The following is a 25,429-nucleotide window of genomic DNA, read 5'->3' on the forward strand; positions in this document are numbered from 1 at the left end:
ATTGTTGTATTAGTTTTCAGTGGTTTGGTAACAGCCCGTGCACATTCCCTCCATCCTTTGAGTGTCATGTTTTGGATGTGAGCAGTTTTTGGGTGCTGCCACGAGCTCTCCGAGTTGAACATGCACGTGTTCACATCTCTGTGTTTAACTTACAGAGAATGGAAGTCATTCTTTCCAATCGAGGGTGAATGATGGTCAGTAACGGACTAGTACCTCCTTGTGGCCATTGGATTCATCGGCCATCGGATCAAGGATATGTTGGATTTTCCGCAAGGCAACCGTGGGTCACAGAGGTTTGTAGAGGAGATAATGTTCGCACATCCCAAATCCTACGACACTTGCGCGTGCGGTGTGTTCCAGCTGTAAGTCCCCTTTACACCCCTAGTCCAAGACCCCTGTTGATATTCATAACGAGAGGCATCGCCATGCTAGCCTGGTCCTACCAGACTCTCGTACATTTCATTTGTACAGAGAGTCTGGCCACTCTCCATTGACAAGTGTTAACTTCCTTGAAGGTGGGTACTCTGTTGAGGTTTAAAACTATTGGATCTGCCCAGAGCCACTCTGCATTTTGGTTGCGTTTGGTCGTGACGTCGGCTTAGCATCGCTAGCGTTCGCCTTAGCCAACTCCTTCACCACTAACGGAGCGAGCTGGAAAATCAAACTGTTCCCAAACCCCGTCGGGAGGAGGGCCACAACATCATGGCCACCAACAAAACTCAGCAAAGATTGTTCTTGCTCGGGCTTTAACTTCTGGATATTCAGCAGCGTTGCCACAACGGACCGAATGGCTTCGCTCGCACCTTTCTCCACCGCCATTACGGAACTACAACTCAAACTAGCGCACAACCTCAACGTCATCGTTCTCAGCCACTCCCTCTGTTCGCTGATTGGACCAGTAAAGATTTGGCCAGAGAAAACCCAAGAATATACCGCAAACCCAAGGAGTACTGAAGGAAAATGAAAATTGAGCGGAAGTACGTAGGAGGGCAGAGCCAGGCTATCACCACGCCCCCAGCTCTTAGTAGGAAGGCGACTGTTCTCACAGATTAGGGTGCTAATCACCCATCCATACAATGTTATTATGTTATCTATAGATTTAACACTTCTTGCTCTATCGAAGCTGTGACAGAGAAGGTGAACAATACACCCTGTGTGATCACAGCCATCCTGACTCTGCCACTGTTACACATAATGTCCAATTGCCAGCCTATCAGCTACCAAAAGGCATAAAGATTACACTCATTTTGTGTCTTTATTGGTTAACTATACTGTTATGTAAAATAAAGCCATGTATTCACAGCAGTAAAAACCTCACCGTTTTTATTGTTATTAATGTGTGAGAATAAATACTGAGTGCATATCTTTGAATCAGCTTATTTTCCGCTGAGCACAACGTGTATGTGAGTGTATCTGCATGTAGCCTCCCCCTTCAAAGCAACTGCATGCTGATTGTTCTCTAAATGAGGACTCTATCCTAAAAAATATGCCCTAGCCGTGGTCATTTATATTCATAATTTGTAATTACTGCGAGTTAAAAGCTGATCCACAGTGGGTTGCGTCTCCTTTCGTGCTTTGTGTCTGTCTGTGCAGTTGCATCTGCATGTGTCTGCTTGTGATGCATCATACATCTGATAGGTGGGTATAAAACTTAGGAAGAACTCTAAAGCTGGCCTCATTCACCTTGTGTGGTGAACAGCAGTTGCCAGAGGGGCCCATTTCTCAGTTAGCTTCAAACAGATAGTCTAATAGCGGCTCAAAGGACACACGCTCTTCACGCTGTCTTCTTCTTTCCTCTCCTGTCTTTTAAGTGAGGCAGAAATATGCCTTGTCGTGATGGAATGGGTAAAGATTTGACTGAGTCGATGAAGTTATTCATATTTAACAAAGCTCTTTAAACTTACACGACACAACTGCCTAGTTGAACCGAAAGAGATTGAAAGGAACAACAGAGAAGTAAATGAGTGGAAAAGAAGAACAGAAAAAAAACGATCCTTTTGGAGTGACAGAAAAGAACGCAGAAGTACTTATTTTGACATGAAATAAATTACCTAAAAGATGAAGGAGAAAGGCCTTGGCCAAGAGGCAAATGTCCAATTGATTGTGTTTTTATAGGTTAGTTTTGTTGCAGCAGTAGGATGTTTCATTAAAAAGGAACCCTATGAATCAATTCTGTTGGTTGCATCAAAGGCAGACAACAAAAAATGTCTTTGAAATGAAATCGCTTTTTCAATCCCTCTTAAATTCCACAATGCTTTTCATCAACAATCCCTTTGTGGCACTGTATTTTCTCCGAATTTCAAATTCCATTTTCTCTCTGCCTCCTTTTGTGTGCCTTCAGTGAGCATGAAGAATTGAGGCTCACGGCAGTAGGCTTGATAAGCAGAACTCCACACCAAACGGTGGGGTGACTCTCGGTGTCAAACTGTCGCAAACCGATCTGTGTCAGACACAAGACAGGTGAGAGGTGAGCGCTGCAGCATTTTATGGTTCAGCGGTGTCATTTTGGGGACACAAGAGGAAGAAAGAACATGAAAAGAGGGACATGGTTTTTAACAGCCATTATACCCTTTCTTTTCTTTCAGTCTTCAAGCTCTTTGCTCTTTTCTGCAACCTTTTCTTTGGGCTGCTCGTCTCAAGTGACCTCCCTTTTCATCTCCCTCACACCATTCTCACACCTTGCATTGTGTATCTTTAGCCTCAGATAATCGGCAAATCCATCACTGAAAGACAGCATGCGAGTCAAATTCAATCAATCAAATTTTATTTAAAGTGAAAATCACCATTCAACATGGTCTCAGTGCACTTTACAATTAAATAAACACAGAAATAACAGACAGCAACAAAGCATTTTGACAGTCGAATATAATCCCAACATATTTAAGTTTGCACAATCAGTGCGTGTACATGCCCAGCAGTAACCGGGGTATAAGTGAATAACCAGGTTATGCCAGTTCTCCCCGTATACATGAGCTGGGAAGAATGGGAAGAATTGCAGGCATTACTCTACCTCCAGTACAGTAGGTGGCGCTCTCCCAACGCACAACTGTCTTTTTCTTCCGGTTGAGCTATGTCAAAAATACACCGACCGACCTAAATTAGTAAAATTTAAAGAGGCACTATGCAGTTTTGGCCATTTCTTCGCTGTTTTCTCGCAGGTTTCTCTACAGATCTCCCCCTACAGCTTCAGATTAGATATTTGGCAGCTCCTATGTTTACTTGTGTCTGACTCCTCGCTCGGTCAGTCTGCCGTTTCCTCTTTCTCTGTACCTCCGACAATGCTTTCCTAGCTTTCTGCTTCTTTTTTGCCGGCTCAGCCATGACAATAGTGTGAAAAACTCCGTCGCTACCTTGTTAGCCGGTTCCTGAATAGGCGTATGTGTGCAATGCCGTGAAGCAATTCGTTACATCGTGAGACCTGACATCACGCGATACTTCCTGGCGCTGAGGCCGGCGGCTCGCCGGCCCAAAGATGCAAGGGTGGTTTTTCCGCTCACAGGCGCTAGGGGGGAGCGAGATGACCACCATTCAACTCGAAAAAAGTCATATAACCATTCCAATGACTCCAAAGCTGTTTAGTTAAGGTAAATTAAGCTAAAAAAAAAAACTGCATAGTTCCCCTTTAACAACTTAATGCTTCATTCACACATTTTGTCACAGCATGGGAAAGGACAGTGCTCTTGCCAGATGACTGAGAGCTTTGTTTGGCTCATTATCTGTAATGTTAAGTGTCACCCAGTGTCGGGTGTCGGGCTAACTAACATTTACGTTAGCCAGCGATCGCAGCTGACACAGTGTTGACAGCCCCAGAGATGGACAATCAGTTTAGCCATCTCCTGGTGTCCACTGCTCTGCGGGGATTGAAGCAGAGGGGCCGTAGTTTGCCGCTGGTGATGATTCCGAGCACCGCTGTTTTGTTTTGTTGTATTGAAGTGTCACAGTGCTGACGGATTTTTTTCGGGTCAAAAACTAGTGGTGGGCGGATCGATCCAAATATCAATAATATTGATACCAACGTTGGTATTGATATTGATCAATACCAGTGTAATGAGATTGATACTTTAGTTTTAGTTTCTCTACAGTATGCACTGCTGCGGTTTCATCAAAGAGGCAACCTGGCTGTCTGTGTCTTGGTAAGTGCCGCTGCTTTCAAGTGCCGCTCCTGTCACAGCGCGGAGCAGGAACACTTTGCTCCTCCCTCCCCCTCTTGTGATTTGATGTTGTACCGTCACGTGACTTAGCGGCAGCAGGCAAACAAGCAAGCAAGCAGCCAGGCTCGGCGGCGGCCAGCAGCACACACACACACAAGCAGGACAGAGACGGAGCACAAGAATGACAGCGCTGTGTGGCTAGATTTTCAGGTCAAAAATGAAACAATGGCAAGCTGTATAATTTGTAAAAAGGCTGTAAGATACAGTGTTGACACAACAAATGTATAAAGCATATGAAAATTCTGTCCTGGGTTTTAACTTACCAATAATCCAAAGGAAAAATCACAAAACCACTTAAAAGGTCATGAAAATTCATTCAGATTAAGCAATTTGATGATGCATCCACCTTAATTATTAAAAAGTATCGGTATCGTATCGGCGATACTGGCCCTGTATTTACTTGGTATCGGATCAAAACCAAATTTTGAAGTATCGCACACCACTATCAAAAACCACTTCAGCGGAGTGGGGAGGGGCAGTACGGAGCATCCGCAGACGCTTAACCTTAACTTAAAGAATTCTCTAGGTCTGTTAACCAGGTTGAGAACTCCAGGGTATTGTCTTAACCCGAATATAATTGTATATTATTATTTTTTTAACTGCATGTAAATGCACTGAATGTGTGTACAGAAAGCTTGGTTTAGATCAGTGGTGTTTCTTCAGCTGCCCCTATGGCTACTATAACACAGTGGAGGGTTAACACTTTTGCAAGGCACCGTATCCGTGTCACATTTTCATTAAGGGCTGAGCCCCCCCTAAAGGTCTGATGCTAGAATCGCCCCTGAGCGTTGCCATATCTTCCGTTCCACTCCTCTAAAATTTTGCTCAGGTACAGCTCATACCATGAGTTCGAAGCATGCCCGAGCCTGTCTCTGTGACTGCAGCGCGGGCAGATGAATGGCGACTGTCATCTGGCGGCCTTTTTGCTTGCAGAGCTCCGGGCATGAAGGGAAGGAAGGCAGGCGCTGTTCATCTGATAAATACAATGCAGCTTTTTTCCTCTTTTTGAAGCAAGTGGTGAGCGATTTGAGTGGAGTGGGGTGAAATACGAGTTGAGTGTGGAGCGATATTAAGCGGAGCAGCTTTGAGCAGGGGAGCGGAGGGAACAAACAGCTCCTTCATAAGGAGCGAAAATTCTCACTGCTCCACTCCACTCATATGCTATGGTACTAACTAGCCTATTTCAACTTCTCTGCTCGCTTGCAGACTAGTTTTCAGACAAACTTTCAATTACAACACGTGGTGTTAATTACAATAATTAATTGATTAAGGTTGATGGACAGCTCACTGGTTATTGATAATACAGTAAAGATTGTGATATTGTGATTTGTAATCCTATGTGTTTATTTTTCTTCTTAACACACATTTGTCAACATATTTGTAAGCTTAGTTTCTATTTGTTTTATTGAGTATGGTCAATAAAGTGAGCTTTACGTACCTGCTGAAACTGCCGAAGTACACCCTGGTGTACAAGTACCCCTGTTGGGAATCACTGATTTAGATTAAATCCGGATCCCAATTGAGAAAGTTGATTTGAGATTTTTTTTCTGAAGCCAGAATTTGTTGGATAGAATTGGGTTTTGGCAAGAGAGCTAGTGAGAAACAGTGTGGGATATTGGTCTGTTATGAAGTGAGAAGAAGAAAAAGAGGATTTATTCTGTTAACCAAAGTCAAAGATCAAAGTGATGCCATAAAAGGCATATCACTGCCAGTCCAATATTTTCCTGTCATCCAAACAGCATCCAAATGTTATCCTTGCTTTGATATATATTTTTTGAATTTCATCATTTGGACGTGAGAAAAGACACAAGGACCCACACAGCAGCACACAGTGATGTGAGCACACCGAGTGACGTTGACGTGCGTACACATATTTATGAGATCTTTCTGTCTCTCTCTGTCACAGACACGAAAATGCACATGTCCATCCTCACACACCAGCCATCCCCTCATAAGCTAATCACTCCTACAGACGTGTGCACAAATGCATGCAACACTGCAGTGCAGATCAGTGAGGACAATCAATCAGTAATAGCATCTTGTGACTGCTCCCAGTTTTCTTCCCTTTGCCCTCTAGTGTCTTCAATATTTAGACTGTTTGACATCAAATTAATACATGAATGTCAATGAGGCAGATCTCAGTCCCCTAAGCGTACACACACACACTCATAGAAAAGAGTGGGTATGAAAAAGCAGCAGGATGCAGTCAGAAGCAAATCATCTCAAAAACCAAAGATGGGAGCAGAGTCCTTTGTAGTTTATGGCTTGGTTATTGTTCAGTCAAACTCCATTTTTGGACGGCTTGATTCAAGATAGGTAGAAGATTGCTAGTGGATACAGTGCAGGCCGTGAGTGATCTTCTGATTGTTACTTCAGAAAAAAATGATCTCTAGTCTTTTACAGAGGTGGAAAAGCCGGTTTGAAGTATCCTATTTTATGGTGGTGTCTGATTCTCCTTGAAAGTGAAACCAGTAATAAGGCAGCTTGAATACAGCCCACTAAAGCACCTGTGTATCAAGGATCTCATCTCAGACAAAGCCACACAGTCAGTTCCTTTACACCGTGGGATGGAACATCTGCCTCCATTTATTGCATAGTAGCCCTGACTAATGGCTCTAAAACAAATACTGGCTTTATTTATCTGCTGAGGCTTCTGAAGTTTATTCCTTGTAGCATATTGCCAAGATTCACAATTTCCTTGTAAGTGCACTGCACTCAGTACTTTCCATGTCCATGGAGCTCTTGTGGTTAATACATGTGTCTAAAGTATACACATTCTACAAGTCATGAATGCATTGATGCCTTTCAAGAGCCAGTGTGAATAGTTCTGAGAAGTTTTTTTTTGTTGCTGTTTTCTTTTTACAATACTACTGGGTTTGAATGTGGCTTTTGTAGCAGAAATCTCGTGTCCTGTCTCAACTTTGTTTGTATAGCACGGCTTACTGCCTACAGTAGAAACCCATAGAAAATAGCTGCGGCAAAAATAAAGATTGTATTAAGTCAAATGGAAAATACCACCTTGCCAGACCTCTCAAAATTGACTAGGATCCCAGGAATTCCTCTTTTATCTGTCTGTGGGAGATGCCGAGTTTTAACCAGGCAGTGAGGCGTCATCTCTGTAAAACATTGAGTAGTGCACTTTAGGAAACCAGCCCCTTTAAAGGAGAAATCCGGCGCAAAATGAAGCTAGGGGTTAATAACACATGATTACAGAGTCGACCGTTCTCTAGGATATGTTTTCATGCTAATCAAATGTGACCAGTTTTAGCCCCGACCGCTAATTAGCTTATAAACCTAGTCGTCGGGGCCACACAAAAGTAAAAAGAAATGGCTATTTCTATACCACTAACAAGGCTCAAAATAGCACCACACTTCCACGGTAGCATAATGAACGTCCCTACATGGAAACCGAAGCATTGAGAACTTTGTAAGTGTACAGACAGTTTATTAAAAAGTTTATAAAGACAGTACTGTTCGCGTATACAGGCAGGCGCCATCTTGGGAAAACAGTCACGACCAGTCGAACGACGAACGCCGTGCTCGATCTATGTTACTGGTTACTGGTTACACGGCGTTCGTCGTTAAGCTAATTAGCGGTTTGGGCTAAAACAGGTCACATTCAATTAGCATGAAAACATATCCCAGAGAACGGTTGACTCGGTAATCATCCGTTATTAACCCCTAGAGTCATTTTAAACCGGATTTCTCCTTTAAATAGACACGTCCAGTATGGACATGCTACATCAAGTTACACTCCTCCCTGCACACTACCTTGATAAAATTGTTTGTTTGAGCCTAGAGCATTTCATTGTTTGTGCTACTCAGGTTAGGTAGTTAGGCACTGAGCTGGGTATAAAAGTTCATCGCAAACACTGGAGCCTGTGGCTATCAAAGCCCTCCTGCTTTGATGCAATTACCTTTTTTAAATTCCTGTCCAAAAGATTTGTGTGCAAATATCAACACATTTGAAGCAATGCTGCTTTAACGCTAACACCAGGTGTGAGGAAAAAGTATCCAATTATCTATTTACTTCCTGCCCCTTGCCCCCCCATCCCCATACTTTTACCCAGAATTTAAGCAGTAGCACTACAGGTGTAAATAAAGTTTCCAACCTTTGACATTCAGAACTCTGTTGGTTGAGGTATACCAAACCATTTATTAATATTACGATTATTTGTTATTATTATTATTATAATAACATTATTATTTTATTTAAACCTTAACCATTCATCACTGCAGGTCAGAGGAAATTATTAGAGTGGATAAAATGCTCAAAACAAATACCCTTGAACAATTCCAGGTTATTACTGAATTTAGTTATGATTAGTTAAGGTTACTCATTAAATGTTTGATGTTCACAGTTTACATTTATTAAAAAAACTTGGATTATTGTTGTATGATAAAAAAATGTAAGAAATGTGATTTTTCTGTAGCTTGTGATATAGTGAGTTGCAAAGCTTTTATACTTCCAGTTGTTTGTCCTCAGTCTATTATTGTGTTGTGGCTGCCTGCCACAGAGGGTTCAGGCAATGAGGCCAGCTCTGTAGCAGCTCTGAGGGCCAGATGTACTAACGCTTTTGCGCCCACTTCAGGTGTATTTGTTTCGCAACGTGCGCGTAAAAGCATGGCGAGGTATGTTCAAACAGGCTGCACTGAGGTAAAAGTGCAGACTGCCTGTCGTGGGAACTGAAAATAGGAAATTGCGCTTTTCCGTGTCATGCATATGCATTCACGGGAGGGTCAAGGGGAAAGTGGGAGTTTCCCATAAAAAGATGGGCGGGGAAGCGTAAAGTGCGCCTAATTATATATTCCGCGGTATGTACCAAAAATGCCCATGAAAGTGCGCCTCTATTTTGCAGTGAAAATTCTCCGCCTCTTAAAAGCAGGTGTAAACCTGGAAGCGTGTTTCCTCGCACATGCCTCCTGATGAAATGGCAGCAGTAATCCGAGCAAGACAAAGACATAGGCCAAGGAGACAAGGTGAAAGGATTTTTGCCACAACGATCACACTTTTTCAGTTGAGTGAACACAAAATCATTGAGCGTTACAGATTAAGCAGCCATGCAATATTACAGTTACTGGAAGAAATCAAAGAGGACATTGAATCTCCGACTCAGTGTTTACATTCCATTCCAGCAGTTGTTAAACTCCTCGCTTCATTACAAATATTGGCATCAGGATCATTTCAAACAGTCATAGCATCAGCAGTGGGAATATCGCAGTCGGCACTCAGCCGTATCATAGCACCAGTACTTAACGCTTTGCTACAGCGCAATTTACGATATAGTGAGCGGAGAAAGGTGCTGATCACCCGATGAACTGCAGGTTTGGTAAATACGACGTAAGCTGAAGGATCACAGCGTGCGCTTTCCGCGGGTTGGCCATGGCGAAGATAACGCTACATTCACAAATATACGTACATCTGGCCCTCAGTGTAAACTTCGCCCAGTTGGTAGAGCAACAGGGACCACATAAACAAGCGCATCATGCTTTTCTCCGCCTAAATGATTACTGGTTGAGTTATACTCAAAACTTAGAACTTGACTAGTTTGATGAAATATAAGTTTAGTATTGAGAAATATGTAAAATATAATCTGTCCAAGGTGAAAAGATCAGTGTGTTCTCAGTTCATGTCTGGTATACTCCCTCTCCATATTGAAAACAGGATGTTGGTCGGGCACCAGTGAGGAGTGTTATTTATGGGATCTCAATGAAATCGAAAATGAAGTTCATTTTATCATGATTTAAGATTGCAATTATTTAACAAAAGATGAGGCAGGCTATATATCGGTTAGTTTGGTTGTTTGAACATTTTCATGTTCATACTTTTCAGAACAAGCATGGGCTAAAAGGATGACTGCTTTGTACCGATGATTGTCTGGAAGTGACATATATCTAGCTATTTATTTATTAAATTCTTTGTGTTTGTAGTTTTGCTTTAAGTATCAAATATTTAGTTGGACAATTTATGGGTTACACTATTGTGTTGTGGCTGCTGTAATATGTTTTCTTTATTCTTTATTTTGTGCAAAGTAGAGTATGTTGTGAGTGGACATTGGACTGGAACTGTGAATTAAATTATTTTTGTATTGGTGTCATGTAATTCTGTGTGGGATAGGCCACTTAGTGGCATGACACGTAAATAAAATATCATATCATACACTTTCAAATGATCCTTTAGTGTGTTATGTACCTCAACACTGCTATTAAAGAGGAAACATATCAAGTTAAAGGCATACTATGTAACTTTTCCCTCTTCGGTCCCCTACAGATTGTCTCATTAGAACTCCATGAGACAATCTGTAGGGGACCGAAGAGGGAAAAGTGACATAGTATGCCTTTAAGAAGTAAGATCATGTCAAATTAAATCATGAGGCATACAAGTGAAATGCCAGTTTGTGAACTACACCATGCAGGGCCCAGTTTACAATTACCAATAATGATTGATTTTAGAAGTTAAGAGCGTTTTCTATGAGCTCTACACCGTTAAGAGCTTCATATTGCTGGCTTTCTGTGATGCCTGGACGGGATGCTGATTACACTTTAAAGTGATGTGATGAAAATGTTTTGACAGCCCCCATGAGTTTCACGTCATCGATCTGTACGAGACCTACAGCACATAAACATGTTGCAAATGACATATGTATCATAAATAATAAGAAAAGAGAAGCTATGGAAACTTCAGAGCCAAAAGAGATTAATATATTAGGTCAATGCCTCCTATCAGTGGTTAATTTATGATTATTTCTAAGAGCATAGATTCATGCTTTTGGGAAACACTCCTTACTCTTAACAAGGTTTGTAAGAGGAATTTGAGAATGTTTGTTAGATTAATTTTACAATATTGCCTGAAGATGCTTTTGTGAAACAGGGCCCAGGCCAGTTAAATGGCATCAAATAGGGCATAAGCTACTGTATATTTATGTTTTCAGTCACCTGTGTCCAAACGAGAGGGCCTATTTACTTATGAAGATCACACTCCATATTTGTGTGTAAACCACATTCACATTGAGTTGTTTGGGCACTCAAATTTCTCTCTTTCTGTTTTTCAGGCCCATCGAAACACAACCGCGTGTGACAACAGCCAGAGTGACGCAAAGTAATTGTGTTTGTGCTGAAGCCATTTCTGCACAATGAAAATTCACTCGACTCTGTTATTTTCCCCTGTTAGAAGCCTAATAAATATTTGCTTCATGCAACTATAGTTAACTTTTATGGGTAGTAATCTACTGCTCTTTTGGGACTGAACCACAGTGAGATTCATCAAGTGACGCAGAGGCAAAGGACACATCCGACACCAGTCAGTGCTGAAGTTCATTAGTGAGCATCTATGTATTCTGTGCGCACACAAGTTAGGCCCTTAATACAAAATGCAAACTGTATGCACTTTCCAAATGAATTGAGTGATGCGTAGTAATAACAAAATCTCATTGTGCTGTGGTGATAGTGAAATGGTGATTATTCAACAGTGCAGTCATTTTTGCCAGCGGACCTTCTCATACATAATGCATCCAAATCATTGCATTTTTTCCTCCATTCTGGGCTACAATGCATATTTTATCAAGTCAGTGAAATATTTAGCACTCTTTCGATTTGATATTCTCTTCTAAAGAGGATTTCAGTTTATATATTTTCTTCACATCACTCGTGTCCCCTCTGGGACCAAACTTCCGGGGGTGCCTTTATTTGTTTGTTTACCGGAGAGATGTTTGATTGGTTAATGCTTGAGTAATAATCAATGAGGCAACCAATCAATTCAAGAGATTATTAAAGCTCAGAGGCCATTGATCTGTAAGAGGGCACAGCCACTGAACAGCAGGTTGGGCTCATTCCAACTGATTTGATTGAAATTAGAGAAGCTCAAACTGTGCGGCTTCTCTTCCTCTGCCTTTACATTTCAAATGTCAACTGTTATTCAGTCGAAGAGATTGACGAGAAATTGGTGGAGGAGAAGAAGTAGAGCTATGGTGCTCTCTTGTCATAAAATGATCTTCAACTAATGAAAAATGATCACTTTATACAAAATGTCAAAAGTTGTTATTTGCTAAAAATGAAAAGGTTGCTGGGTGTAAAAGTTTCAGAAGATGTGGTGCAAATCTGACATTGGTCTTAAACATTTTTGTCATTTAAAAGAAATCACCCTCTGGGTTACTTTTAGAACCGTTTAGACATGCAGCTGAGAGAACAGATTTCAGGGAAACTTTCAGGGAGATGTCTGCAATTGAAACAACTACTACTACTTTCACGACATTTATAATTAAAAAAAAAAATACTCCAATAAAAATAATAATAAAAACAAATAGTTTGACATTTTGGGAATTATTATTAGCTTTCTTGCCAAGAGTTAGATGAGAAGACACCACTCTCATGTCCGTATGCTAAATATGAAGCTTCAACAAGGTGACGGTTAGCTTAGCATAATGCCTTGGAGCAGAGGGAAACAGCTAGCCTGGCTCTGCAAAGGTGAATCCACTAAAGCTCACTAATTAACACATTATAAATCATTTGACAGAGACAGGCTAACTGTGTCCCCATGCTCCTACTCTTTATGCTAAGCTGACAGTCTCCTGGCCATAGCTTCATATTTAATGGACAATTACGAGAGTGGTATTGATCTTATCACCTAACTTTTGACACAAAAGTAAGATTATGTTTTAAAACGTCAAGCTATTCCTTTTCAGAAAGCTACAATTACGCAAATGTAACAAACACAGTTCTTTATGCCAGTGTCATTTTCCCAATATCCTACAATTGGATTTTAACCAAATAAAATGAAAGCGTCTTCTGAAGTGCTGAAAGGAGACACAAACATGTTAATGCTTGTGGCACCCATTAGTACTAAGGACTAAGTGTACAGGAACACGCCCTTTGTATTCATTCAGGCCACGGTGCATAATGGGCCAAGGACATGTTTTCTTCAAATCCTTTTAAACACGGGCACATTTCTGAATAACCCCTTGAATGTGGTGATTATTTTCTTTAGCTTGTTGATTTTTTTATGCTCAAGTTGAAGGTCCTTAAAAAGTCCTGACTCTCCAATCAAAACGGATTTTGAGACAAGTAGCGGCAATTAACCAATCTTCTTCTGCTGCCTTAAAGCTATAGTGTGTAGTTTCTGTCTCCCCCATGAGGAATTCTATGTAATGACAACACTGTTGGCGCATCCACATGATACAAGCCTTCCGTGATCGTGCACAGCCCCCACCCCACCTTCATGCAGTTGCTAGTAGCCAAGGAGGACACGGAGGATTATAAAACCAGATGGACTCTTCAGGAGAGGTCATTATCTTCACTCGAGCTTCTGAACGGGAAAGTCACCGTACGCCACAATCTTCTGAACTTAGTCATACTGACAAATACAGAGAGAGAGTTGTGTGGAGCTGTTAATCTTAATTAGCTTTGTAGCAACTCATTTGGCAATGGCTTGATTGTAACGGACATTCATTAATATCAAAAAGTTACACACTAAAGCTTTAATATCAAGCAGATGCATGTGTTGACGTTTTTTAAATCATGGTAAATGCAAATAATTTGGATTTTATCATGCATCATTTATCTTATGCCATTTATTGACCAGGAAGTGTAATTTTAAAACGGTTAAACAACTGTTTGAGGCAGTGGTACTTAACCTTTTTGAGTCATAACCCCCCCCACCAGCAACTGCAGAGAAACTATTGCACTGTTTAATCCCTGCACTGTTCTCTTTTGCACTACCACCATTGCACACAGTCTACCATAGAACCTTTAACTTAAATTTCTGTGAGTGATTTTTATGTATGTGAGATATATGTGTGTATGTGTGTTTGTTGTGTTATGGTTGTTTAAGCTAATGGATGCCTAAAATGTCCCTCAGGATGAATAAAGTATCTATCTATCTATCTATCTAATGAGGTTGGTGTTCGCAACCCCCCCAAATCCTTGACAACGACAAAGAGAGCTGCAAACCGGTGTCAACCGCTGTTTCTACATGCCTATCCCTGCTGATTTTGAGGGATTTTTGTGAATGTTCTGATTGACAAATGACAGTTTAGTTAAGTTTTAGTTTTAGCAGCTAGCACCCAGCCTTGTCTCCCAGGCTCTGTGGATTTTTGATATGTATGTGACTTTTTCTCTCCCCCTGCTCCACCTTCAGACTCCTTTCTGTGTTCCAGGACCTCCTGATTTACACATAAAGCTCTGACTATAACACATGTAATGTACCAAACTCACACAGTAATGTAAAAACCATTCCCCAGTCTAGAATATGTTATTTCATTTTTTTTCTCCCCAACCATCTGGCGACCAAAAGAAGAAAAGATCTCGCGACCCCCTTGGGGGTCCCGACCCCCAGGTTGAGAACCACTGGTTTAAGGTATCTTTTGTTCAACATGTATTATAATTGGGCCAGTGATGTCTGAAATACAATAAACATAACATTTCTGAAGAGCAATTTTTGAAGGGACACAAATAATACAGCCACAGTTATACTCATAGAGGACATGTGTACACAGAGGAAAGTCTTAATACTATCATTAGTGTAGCATGGAGACTGTACCATTATCCTTCTTTTCAGTGTTTCTCTCGATTCAATAAAAAAGCTGACTAAATTGACCAAAATATTCTTCTTTAAAACCATGTATTTATTTTTAAGTTGTTTACAATCAAGCCACAAAAATACCTTAAAACATAATGACTTATTTTGAAAAAGTGTCCCCATATAAAATAAATACTTTTGTACGCTTGTTAAATTAGCTGATCATAATGTTACTTAGTGAGCCACTGGTAAAGCTCATCTGCTCACCCTGACGGCCACATGAGCCACACTGTCTGCAGCAAACCCACTGATCAGCCACTTAACATCATATTGAACAAAACACAACTGTAGATCTTCAATATACAGTCTATGATAATAACCCTAATATCAGTTCACACACATAACGTTAGGCTTATCGCCGTGGTTACGTTAGTTGTAGTGGGTGCATTTCTATCCAACAAGCTATTAAATAAGCTAGGTAACGTTACATTATATTACACTAACATAGCAAACTTTTTGTCATGACTAATTCATTAATTACTCAGCATCATTTCTATTTGAGAAAAGAACACCATCCGATGTTTAATGTGAATAAAATAGCCTTGAACGCCTACTTACTACATTCCTGTCACTACCCGATGTGACTGTGAGTCTAGTGCAGATCCTGAAGTACAGCAGGCAGTGGACCAAACCACTGTGAGGCAAAGGAGGGGGAACTCAAAATGTTTCTAAACTTAAAAAGCATTTTTTGGGGTTTGTATTGTTTTACTACTTACACAGGTACTCAAGGTGTAGTGCAGGGAAATATGATCCCTGTGAGCACGATGTATTTTATTTTGAAAATTAACCGGATGTTTATTTTGTTTCTCTGCTCGACTTCCTGTCCCGCACTATCTGCCATGTGCTGAATTGAGAGCTGCGGAGTTCTCCGGCGTCCGGCAAAAATAGAAGCTCTGCGTATCTGAGGGCTGCGGACCGCCGGAGCTGGGATGCAGTCGGAACGCAGCTGTTCCGCAGTCAGTGGAAATACACACATCCACTTCAATGGAAACCTATTGACTCCGCCGCCGTTCCGGAGCAGATACGCAGCCGTTACGCAGCCGGTTGAAATTGGGGGTAACACAATGTAGCTTTGAATTTAGGCCCCTGATGTCTGTGATATCACCTGAGATATAGTGTCTGACGGTCGATTAACACACGGCGCTGATCCATTTGACCGTGCAACGCTTCTGTCGCGCCGTGCTCCACTCTATTCCTATGGGTGACGTCAAGCGACTTCAACGTGCACGCAAAGAATTCCGGGAAGGCGCCGCTGCATTTGAAAAAATGCTGCCCGTCCAAAAGCTGGCCGATGCCCATCTTTATGCAAATGAATCCATTGAATGCGACGCGACTATCCAGTAGAAGTAGACGAAAATCTTTCAAACTAACCTTTGTCGATCTGAAATGAAGACAGATTCAGCAACTGTATGGCCTATTTCTCGTTTAAAATGTTTTCAGTGATGTTTCAGTGATGTTTTCAGTGATGTTTTCGGTGAACTATTTTCGTAAAATACTAGATCGTATTCTCAACGCGCCGCCATGACACTCGGTTGAAATTCTCGAGCAGCCAGACCCATGTCACGCGTTCGTCCAATCAGCTGCCGGTCAAGGGCGTGGAGCATCAACCGTGGATGTATGACGTCGCGACACCACGCTTCAGTCGTGTCGGACAAATGGCTCTGTACCGACAGCCAGTGACTTCATTGTGTAGCGGACAATGTTGTGCTATTCAATCTGTTTTTTTCCATATCTTTTTTTTTTCTAATATGCATCATTACCACCTACCATAAAGAGGAGGTTATGTAATCTAGTCTGAACCTGCTATTATTATGATTTCAAAAGATGGTAAAGTTAGGTTTTTAAGGAAAAAGTATAACAAATATTTGAGTAACAAGAGTCTATTGGTAACCAGCACAACAAATGTCTGACACATTTTGATTGACCTCATTGTGTCAATTAGGTTGTAGACCAATCTCCATAATAAAATCTGTACTTTCTGAGTAAGCGTCTGACAAATTGTTTTCCGTCCTGGCAATATCCATTTCATTACAGTGACACTTGTATTTGAATACCAACAAGGCTGCTGTTGTCTCACAACTCGGGATGCCGACGTGGCAGGTGTTCAAATTGATAATATTGGCCCAGGTGCAGCTGATTTGGGTAACAACAAGAAATGACTGAAGCAGTTTCACACACTCTGTTCCTTTCATAGTGTTCATATGAATGAAAAGGGTTTACAGTGCTTGCAAATTTTAATTCTTCTTTTGTGTGTAAAATAATTCAATTTAAATTCAAAACTTCTGTTACAGGCCCACCAACCCTGACCTCAACAAACCAAGTCCTAAGGGACTTTCCTTAAGTCTGCTTCATCTTACTCCCAATCTCCCATCATGGTTCACCATTTAAAATCTCAGAAAACCATCTCTCACGTCATCCCTTAACTGGACCATCTCTTGCATACTACTTAACATTTTTTACATAATTAGATTTATGGAGGCTGTTGGGGGAGTTTCTGCACAGAAATTGTTCGGAATTATTTTTTAGTTGCTACTTTTTTTTCCTGCTGACCTTGCCATGGTGGAAGAAATATTTAAATGATTTGCTTAAGTAAAAGTGCGGTGTTTGGTGTTTTAAGCCCCCAAAGTCGTCTTCCAGGCAGCGCTGCCTGGAAGGCACTAGGATTAGGCAATAGTTAGAGTTAGGTCATGGATGTATTAAGAGAACTGGATACAGCGTTTGGCGGGAAGCCCCGTTCATTCCAATGAGAGTGCTCAAAAGCGCATGAAGCAATCACGGAGCTCGGATCTTCTGCGTTGACTGGCCCATGACGTCACGATGGACATGCGCACTAGCAACAATTTGTTTGTGTTGTTGTAGCAACCGGTAGCAACATGCTCGTTCATGAGCTTCTCTCTCGTGTCTCTTACAAGTAGCGAACTCATGAACTCGCCATTTCATTGTATAAAATATTCACTAACGTTAAACACTGTGTTTTCGTTGTTCCTGATTGTTTACATGCTTATCTAAATAAATGATGGCTGTATTTAGACAACCAAGGAGATGTAAATATTATGTCATGCTACTAGCTAGCTACTAGCTAGCTACTAAGGTTAGCCTGCAGTTTCAATGTGACGTTTTAAACAAGGACCCTTTAAGTGTTCGGGCTGGTAAGTTGATGTACCCCAAAGAAAATTATCCGCTGAAATATAGAAGAAGAATATTTCTTTTGCCATGCAAAGTCTATCGGAAAAGTGATGCAGAAAGGCCAGTATTACATTATTGTTGATACGTTACCTTTAATGTTGAACTTGGCCGAGGTGGAGCTAACACTGTGTCATATTTTATAAACAGAAATGTGTTGTATGTAAAATCTTAATCTGAAAAGTAAGTAGTAACTTTAGATGTCAGCTAAATGCAGTAAAGTAAAACGTAAAATTTGTACCTCTGAAATGTAGTATAAATATAAAATAATTTGCAGAGGTACTCATGGCTGATAAGCACGTAACAAGCTCTTAGCTAATTTTCTTGCTTTTGTTTCTGAATACATTTTGCATGATAATCACTATAATTATGTGTTAATATATGTTAAATGACAAGTTCTGCATTGAATACATGGATTACCAGTCTCTTTTTAAAATGATTGCAGCCTTTGTTCAGTGGTGTGGTTGAGTAGTGACAAATTGACTGATTTGTTTGATGGAGACACTGAGCAGGAGAAGTTGCTGATGAGATGCTGGAAGCTGGCAGGAATGATGTAGAGCCTTAACTGCTTGGCAGTGACTAACAGGGTTTTTACGGACTTATTTATCTATCATCTCATAGGTTGACACCAACAATGCTTTGCACAGTTTAGAGTTTTGCGGCCCCTTACCAGCCATGATTTTTTGGCGTGTCCTGAATCTTCTGGCTTTTTTAAAAGAAAGTAGCTAATGGCTGAATAGATCATCTACAGTCCACTCTGTCCACAATACCTCCCCTAATGGGGACAAGCACAGTCAACATCAGACCTCTTTCAATTCCAAAAGCAAGCAGCACAAATTAGCTTCAGCTTTGTACCAAAAGATTTACATTGTACATTAACATGAAGACTGATTATGTTAAAAAATTATATAAAAAAAAAAAAACCTTCACAACGTCTAACATCAGAAGAACAAACTCAATAGATCAAGGGCACCATTAATGATTTTAAATGACCATGTACATACAGTACTGTGCAGGAGGAAGATTGAAAGCCCTGTTTGACTGTGAGTAGGATGACTCATGGAGAGACAAAGAGAGAACACGAAACAGCAGACAAAATAGGAATAAAAAAAACAACAAAAAAGAGCTTAAAAAAAAAAGTGCTCAGACTTACTGTAGCTGCTAGCTGTGTGTTGAAATCAAGTGAAATACTGTATACTACAGATTACCTAATTTAATTTTAGTTTTATAAAGCTTGGCATTTCTAGCACCAGCTCCCCACCATGCGCATGAACTTCCTGATGATTTTCAAGGGTGTTCCTTAGAAAAGGACGCAACACACAAGATAAAAGAATAGTCAGCATTTTAGTGACTCTACTGGCCTTTCCCATCTTCCCTCAGTGTTATGTGTGTGTGTGTGTGTATATTTGTGTGTCTTTGTTTGTGTGCCCCTGAGGCCTCATATAAGACGTGAGAGAACCTTTATTCATTAGCCGTCAACGTCCTCTCTCGCAAACAAGAGAAGGGATGGAGGAAAAGGGGGGGGGGAAGGAGAAGATGGGACTTGGTTGGGGGGTCAAAGAGGAGGAGAGTGCAGAACATGGGAGCATAAAAAGCATTCAATTAAGACATGAACTGCAGGGTTCATTAAGCATGAGCAAGCCGATGAAAATGAACATCCATCAAGAGAGAGTGCTGTGGCAGCGCTGAAAAGCTTGTGCAGGCATGCGCATATACAACATACTCAATTTCTATGGAAAAAATGCTCATCCTTGCTGGTTTAAAGTAGAATTTAAACTAATATCACAAATGATATCACTGGTATGAAGTCATATATTGAGTCTACTATACAAGATCTTTCTCCACTTAGTCTTAGTGTTCACTCTTAACTAGTGTTGTTTTCGTCAACGAAAATTCTGATTAAATATTGTCGTCAACTAACCTTTATCACGTGACGAAGACGAGACGTAACGTAAATGCTGGTCATGTGACGATGACTATAATTAAATGTATAATGCAATATTGTTGACAAATAAAAACGAGACTGAATGTAGTTTACAAAATAAAAACTGTGCTAAAATGTCTCTTCATTTTCGTTGACCAAAACAAGATGAGACTAAATGTTATAACGTTATTTCGTCTCGTTTAGTCGCGTTATTATTATTTTGCAGTATTTCTGTCCCCTGTGTCTTCAGGGGCTGCATCAGGTCGCACTCGGGTCGCACTGCGCAGACGCAGGCGACGTTACTTCCTCAAGCCCTGGCTGTCGCGGCATTATTTAATTTAGAAGATGCAGCGATAAGTTAGAGAGTGAGACGAGTGTAAACAACAACAAACTAAATTAAGTCTGACACAGAAGCTGTTTTCCAGCCACACGTTTTTATCCGAATTAAGTGATATTGAATGACAAATGCCTTATGGAAACAGTAAAATTCGATTGAATTTCATGAATATCGACTCAAAGGAAATACGTTCGGTCTCATCGGATTTTATCTTGATCGATATACGGCTTATGCGATAAACGCTGATTGAAACGTTATTTGCCGAATAAATAATGAATTGCGATTAAGTTTTAGGTCATTGTATGGTTGCAACCCGCCACAAAAGGAAGAAGAAGAAGTTTTAGTTCATTTCCGCCCAGTATTTCCGCTCTGTTTGCACACATGGCGGGTGTCAACAAAGACAGATGGAAGTGGACGAACGAGGAGACGAGAGACTTTTTGAATTTAATTTACGAGCAAAATATAACGGCTATTTTAGATAGCAAAAATCTAAGAAATGCCATAATTTATCAGGAACTCCCTGTAGCCTTCAGCAGGGGGTCTAATCGGGACGTGAGTCCCGTCTATTGCGCCATACACCTGTGGCACAAGGTGCGCTCTGGAGTTACGCAGCGAGAGATCATGCGCCTCATCCACTCCAGGTAGGTATATACACCTTCGCATCATCCTTGTTCGTATGGCATTGCACACGGCGTAAACACACCGGTGCATGGTGGTTTTGCTGACTCCAAACGTTTCGCCCACCACTCTGTACTCTGCGCATGTAGCCAGTTTGTAGAGCGCTATGGCGATACGCTTCTCGGTTGGAACCGGAGGGTGATAGCTTGCGACATCTGGGGAAAGGGACGGGCCAATAAAATTACACAACAGGTCAAATGTTGTCTTGGTCATCCGAAAATGCTTCAACCAAAGGGTTTCCGTGAAGTGTCTCTGAACCACGATCTCCCAGAACTGTTTGGAGCGCTGTCGTTCCTACACCACAGGCCGCCTCCATTATCGTCGGGCATTTACGTGCATCTGTATCATCATCATAGCAATGTGTTGATAGCGTCGTCGTTTTCTTATTATAGCTTGATATGTCGCTATCAGCTGGCACATAAGCACTATTACAACTTGTGCAATATTGATCACTTGTTGGTAGATGGCGCGATCCATTTTGTCTAGCAAAACTTTGTTCGCAAATGTTTGCTTGAATGTTGTGCGATTCAGTGCGAAAATGAGTGGAAACACCTTAAAATGTCTAAAATCAATTCGATATACCAATTTGACCACAAAACAGCACGTGACATCATTACGCACAGGTCTTTATTCGCTTTAAAGCCGCTGGACGGAAACACACTTTCACCAGCTTTATTCACAAGTTTTTTTTACCGAACTTCAGATAATTCGATTGACAAGTGGATGGAAACTTAGCAAGAGAAAGCTGGGACCATGGCCGACCAGCCGGAGTTCGGCTTTGGGAGAAAGAGAATAAACAGCATTTGAAAAAAACTTTCATTACATAGAAGTGGAAAAGAAAACGGAATGTGTTGTGGAATAAGATGGGAGAGAAATGCGGCCACAAAATCACAGGAAAAAACACCATGAACCTTAAGAGACATCTCAAGGCATTCCATTATGAAAATTGAGGTAAGTCAAGACATTAACGTAACGTTACTTTCTACTTTAGAAAGCTAATGCCAACTCATGAGGCTGTGGTTAATGTGTCTCATTTTAACAGTAGCTTTAGACGTTAGCCACTGGAGCTTAAAACGACTGAGACAAATGTGTGTGTGTGTGTGTGTGTGTGTGTGTGTATTTGTTTGTGTGAGAGATTGTGTGGGTTCTTAGTTCCTACCTGACTGACTCCATGTGTACTAAGCATCCCTTGTTGGCCAACATTTTGGTTTTACTACTAGGTACTTATACTATATTGACTGGATTAAATAGAATTGCATTACTATAAAGAGACTACAATTTTCGTTGACTAAAACTAGACTAAAATGTCATCAGTTTTTGTCGACTAAAACTAGACTAAAATAGTCATGGATAATTCTGACTAAAATAATACTAAAATGCTCAGACTTTTAGTCGACTGAAACTTGACTAAAAAAAAACAAAAAAGACTATGAACATGACTAAAACTAATTAAAACTAAAATGACAGCTTGACACAAAGACTAGACTAAAATGAAAACAGGCCGCCAAAAACAACACTACTCTTAACACCCTTTTCTTGAATAACTTGTTAAAGTAGTCTACTTGTTTGCTATGTAATGCCATCTACTTCTATCAAATGAGTGCTGCTGTGACAGGGGAGCATGTAATTGAAAATGCTTTGCTTTTATGCAGGTACCCACAATAATGACGGTGAACCGGCTCTTTAATACCAGCCGAAATTACTATTAAGTTTTGAAAAGGATATTAAACTGGCTGTTAGAGAGCAGGAACAAAAGCACCAAAAGATAAGTTGTGTGTCTGTATATCCATGTCCGATCACATGCATGCCCGAAGACATGCTATATGGAATATGAAGCACATTGTGAAATGGAACATGCAATACATTGCCAAAGACGTTGTATGTCAGATTAAAAATAACGTCACTGCAGGTGTAATTCTGAAAATATGGAAGAATTAGATATGTGTGTGCATACATGCCTTTTTGTGAGTCTTTACTGACTCGTGTCAACACTTGTGTCCCGCTCAATTCCTCAGCACCCACGGGTGCACACATACATCTAAGGGACTGCGGTTCTGTGAAGAGCTGTCTGCCCTTTTCTATTCATGTAGTCTCTTTGCTTTCAACAGAAACCAGAGCATAAGGGCACATATGGTGTATGCAGGTATGTTAAGCAGAGATACAAATCACCGAAGACAGTGTTAATAGCTGAATGCATGTTCCCCTAACCAGGATGCAGTTTTGCCATTATATGTATTTCACTGCTTTGAAAGGGCTGCATGCTCTTTTTTTATAAGCAATAAAAACAGCCGTTTGTAAGTGGCTTTGCCTTAAAAAAAAAAAAAAGAAAAGCTCTCACTCTTTTCATTGGGCTCTGAATGTACTGTGTTCTTAATCTGGCAGCACACACTAGATTCTTTCTTCTGAACAGTCGGAATTCGGCTTACAAAAGGATGCAGCACCTACATTTCCATGTTTATGCTTTTGCATTGGCGAAGGTGTGCTTTGGCTTTTTTATCTTATTTTTTGAGAGCTTGGTTTAGCTTGGGAGCCAGTAAAGCCCAATGAGACACTGTGCGTGAGTAAGAATGAGGGTGCTGGTTACAATGTCGGTGTGGTGCCAAAGGGTATCTGTATTTATGTGTGCATACACAGGCACTTTGCATTTGTGCATACACAATTATGTGCAAGTCTGTCCATGTGTGTATGAGTCATACTGATGTGTGCTTACTGGGAGAAAAATTAGTTTTTAAAAACTCATCCGCTGAGTGCTCTGAAAATAATTTAAATACATTTTCTGCTGAAGAAGCCCTTTATTTCCCATTACTTCCCTCAGTCTAGGTCAGAGTGGCTTTTAACAAGTATAAAAACCTGCACTCCTGCTTACTATGATTTTACTTACAGTTTTTCCAACTGCTTACACACATTTTCAAAACTAGGTCTCCTTTTTTCAAAACTGCACACACAATTCCCAAAACACCTCACATCTCCTTCAAAATGAAACACTGTATTCAAAATACCATAAACACATCTCAAAATGAGCCATTTGCATCAAATGGCAAACACTTTTTTCATAATAGTAAATATTTGGATATACCATGTACATACTGTTGTCTTTCATAGGCTTAGGCTATATCTACATTTACAATGTTCTAGAGAGAAAGTAATCTGCTGAGAGTGGTTGAAAAGTGCACTGTAAACAACAATGCAATGTTACAGTAAAACAGAAAATATTTATTGGGCAAGAGTAACACAGTGGTGTATACAGTAGCATGAAACAAAAAAACAAAACTACAAACATATGTAAACCAAAGGTATCATTGCGTTGTGTGTGTTTGTGCGTGCTTGTGTGTCGGGGTGAGGGAGGGGGGGGGGTGGTATTGTATGCAAAACAAAGCAAACCTTCTGAAGGTTTGACGTATGGATGCCACTGTAAAGCTACTCCAGATGGGCTTCTCTCATGGTCAATCCGTGTTTGATCACATGATGATTAAGTGTGGCCCTGATCTCATCAGAGATGGCTCTCCTTTCTCTTCTCGTCTTCTTCCCTCCTCCTCCTCCTCATTGTTGTCCGTTGTCTCTCCCTCCTCCCCTTGCTCTCTGTCTATTGTTGGCATCCATTGTTCAAAACAGGTAATCCGACCTTTGACCTATGTATAGGCCTATACTAAAGCAGTGATTGGTTAGTGTTCAGTTATGACATGTGTGTTTGCACATGTGAGGAGTGTGTGTGTGCCCTGGTAAATAAGTGTAGCATTTTGATTGGTTGTGTTTAGAAAAGGAAAGCAAGTCACTTCCTGTTAGATTTTTGTGTCTTGGGTAGAGAATTGTGTGTAGTGTTTTGAAAAAAGTGTTTTGTGCAATTGAAAACTGAGTGAAAGGCTGAGAAATAGCTTATGGTTTTGGAGATTTGCTGTGTAATTTTGCACTTTGAGTGAGAGGTTTCAAAAACCGTGTGACATGAAAAGATTTTGTCCACCAGCATCGTCCACTCTCGCCTTAGCTCCCAGCACAGACGTTGCACCGGGGTGCACTGGTTCTTTTTGTTTCTGTAACAGGACTTTTCTCTTGTTGCTGCATGGAGACGTTCTTCGTGTCTGGGCTGAAACTTCTGCGCTCCCCGGACCTGTTAGAGGCATGTGCCAGTAATCCACTGCGTTGATCACACCCATTCACGGTGCACAAAAATGCCATTACGAAATAAAACACACTTAGGTTGAGTAAACTACCTAAGTGGATTTCGGCCCCCATCACTTACATTGGAAGTGCATTAGGAAGGAATTTCTTAATAAAAGGGGACTATAAAAGCAATCTTATGAACCAACCTTGCCTTCAGGCTCCAGGTATGATGTATGCAGTTACAAGCTTCATATTGCAGTGCAAACAAAGATGACGGAGATCTGACATATTAAAATGATAAACACGATTTAATTTGAATGTAAAGTATATTTGTACAATGGCTTGCTATAACTAAAGACAAACAAACAAGAATTTGTAAAATAAACTACACTAATTAAGTGCAGTCAACAACTTTATGTTACCGC

This window comes from Sander vitreus, chromosome 14, assembly GCF_031162955.1.
Source record: "Sander vitreus isolate 19-12246 chromosome 14, sanVit1, whole genome shotgun sequence".
Lineage (NCBI taxonomy): Eukaryota > Metazoa > Chordata > Actinopteri > Perciformes > Percidae > Sander > Sander vitreus.